Raw genomic sequence first — 3,000 nt, forward strand, 5'->3', positions numbered from 1 at the left:
ACGAAACGCTTGGGTGCTGTCGGTGCTACTCGCCTTCCAGGATGGGGACCGCGTGATCCTCACTGTGCCTGGTTGGAGACACTGCAAGATATGGCTGCCAACCGATGTCAGTGGCGTTCTAGTTGTCAGTTTCTATCCAGATTGCCTGAATGAATGTCTGGAGGTGTAGGCACCTCGGAATGATTGTGTTAAGCTAGCACTAAGTCCCTTCCCCGTCCATTTTTATTCTTTACAATAAGGCTTTCAAATATGTCATGGTTGTACGGCAGTGAAACATCGGCGTTGAACACTGATGTCATGCTGTCGATGATGATCATGATGAAGAAGAAGTGTGTGATTCGTGTAACGTTTGCCTAGTTCCCGGAGTAACGGTCGTACCTTCCATCCTGCGTGGGAAATCAACTTTAAATGTATCCTTAATGCCTTTTGAACCAATGGCCCAAAGCTCGATCTGCGTCAGCGTCAAAAGTGAATTTACTGATAGAAGTCTGTCTATAGGGTCTGCAGATAAAATTGACGGCTAATTTCTTGAGTCTGAACATCTGGAATGGCTTGTCAGCCTTCTATGAGTTTCAGTTGTGAGAGTTCAAAATCACCTGAAGTTGGTAAGCTGAAATTGACATGGTGGGAGACCCGTCGCCAGGGTTCTAACTGTGTTGCAGCTTGGTGATTTAGAAGATTGATCGAACTTATTCTATCGCGTTGAATAGTCTAAGTACTTGTGTGGCAAATCCCAAGAAACAAGACAAAGGACACCGGATGAATATTAGCTATATTGAGGATGAACAATAGAAGAAAGTACTGCGGCTCATTTAACTACAACAGAGAGAAAATGAAATCTCGGGAAATATTGATAGAAGTCTGTCTATAGGGTCTGCAGATAAAATTGACGGCTAATTTCTTGAGTCTGAACATCTGGAATGGCTTGTCAGCCTTCTATGAGTTTCAGTTGTGAGAGTTCAAAATCACCTGAAGTTGGTAAGCTGAAATTGACATGGTGGGAGACCCGTCGCCAGGGTTCTAACTGTGTTGCAGCTTGGTGATTTAGAAGATTGATCGAACTTATTCTATCGCGTTGAATAGTCTAAGTACTTGTGTGGCAAATCCCAAGAAACAAGACAAAGGACACCGGATGAATATTAGCTATATTGAGGATGAACAATAGAAGAAAGTACTGCGGCTCATTTAACTACAACAGAGAGAAAATGAAATCTCAGGGAAATATTACAAAACATCGATTTGCTTTTCAAGACCTGATCGTCCTTACATGCCCTGTTTCATTTCTTTGTTAAGGGTTTATTTTAATAAATTGGTATGGTTGGACGGCAGTGAAGCATTAGTGTTCTCATCTGGTGTTGCTTTCAACGATGATGATGGTGACTTAATTAACTAGGCCAACGACGCGGTCATTGTAGATACTTTTTTATGCAACTTGTTGCATTCCTGAATCTTGTTTACGGTAATTGAGCTAGATGGTGCTGACTGCAAACCTCAGTCGGTCCAGCGGCTGCTGCAACAGTTTGTACTGACTTTGATGTAACCCTCTGTTCCTGAGTTAAGGTTTCCTCACTCATAAACAGCTATCTCAGTGGTATTCTATTGCTTTCGCAGGACCCCATACTGATGAATACAAGCACTAGCATCTGAAGGCCATCCCATAGGGATCTTTTCTCTGTCAACTAGTTTCTATTGAAGTAGATGGCACCCTTGCAGTCACTGCCTTCAGACCGCGATAGGTGCATTTCTATCACTGTTTGTGTTGTGGGTGCTGAGTACGACTAATTCTATTTCACACTGCCAATTACTGTTTTTCATTCCTACCATACTAGGCAGGTATATTCAATAACGATACTTGTGCGATGGTATAGCTTAGCTCTTTGACTCGCTTGGTACTACTACGAAGGTTTTGGTTTTCCATTTCTTAAGGTCCTGTTTGCACCGGATAATGGCTTTCAAGTCATATTGATGGTCACTCAAGAATCATAGTGTTTCAGTTATTTCCCTCATGTAAATTTCGTGGTATCTAAGCGAACCGTTTTCTGTCTAGGGAGGAGGATTTCGACGCTGTTTATCCAGAATCTTCTCTTTCCTACGGACCAACTGTCTGTTCTTTCGGCCTCAAGTACAACGATCACAACTATGGTTTACCCTCAGGACTGACGCCTCCATCCATGGCCCCTCATCTAATGGACTCACATACTCCAAAAAGTAGGACTCTGTCCGATGTTGCTCAGGAGGATACTTGTTCTCGTGCCATGTTCATAGATGACAACGTAGAGGATCCTTCCCTCACTGATCAGATTGGTGACTCCAATTCCACTTCCGTCTCAACGAAACCAACATCATCAGGTATCACACCAACAACCACGCAGTCCGCGGCAGTCAATAACCTTACCCCGAAGGCTGAGTCCAGACAGTGCATATCTGGATCCTGGGAAATTTCGGACCCGGACCGCAAGAATTCAGGGCCCGTCGATGAAACCTCAGGCGTTTTACATTCCAGGTTCAAAATGTTTGGTGCTTTCGAACATATGGAGATGCGATACGAGCCGGAGCTCAAGGCAAGTGCTTGTCTTTCTTTTTTTTTCGACAGCACGCGTTTGTCTTTTAATTAGCTGTTTCTCAATCGATTCGTACGTTTTGATATGAATTGTGAGCCAAAAAGCTGTTTTATCGAGCAAACTAGTCCACATCTCTAAACTTGCTGTATCCATGACCATATGATACTTCGTCCAGTTACCACGAAATTTCATGAGCCGCATTTGACGGATCATAATACGGCATGCGAACATAAAGATAATCTCTCATCGCCCTGAAGAGGTACCAAAGTTGTATAGACGTAAGTCAATGCTGATTAGGGGAATCTATGCATGACCTTTGGATAGTTTACTTAGGTGCGAGTTCGTAGCCTACTTTTCCCTAGACCTTGGTAACCGGCAGCTTCGTAGTCCTACTCACTGGTTTGCTAATATATATATATATATATATATATATATATAT

At 43.0% G+C, this 3,000-nt stretch overlaps 1 protein-coding gene across 1 annotated transcript in view; it reads left to right on the forward strand.

Annotated features, from left to right (window-relative positions):
* The window catches only part of T265_01168 (hypothetical protein), a gene marked incomplete at both ends in the record, with an annotated part of 32,170 nt that overhangs the window by 9,212 nt on the left and 19,958 nt on the right, over nt 1-3,000 (forward strand). The window contains one exon of the mRNA XM_009165129.1: nt 2,048-2,615. The remainder of the gene's footprint in view (nt 1-2,047; nt 2,616-3,000) is intronic.

This window comes from Opisthorchis viverrini, assembly GCF_000715545.1.
Source record: "Opisthorchis viverrini unplaced genomic scaffold opera_v5_12, whole genome shotgun sequence".
Taxonomy (NCBI): Eukaryota; Metazoa; Platyhelminthes; class Trematoda; order Opisthorchiida; family Opisthorchiidae; genus Opisthorchis; species Opisthorchis viverrini.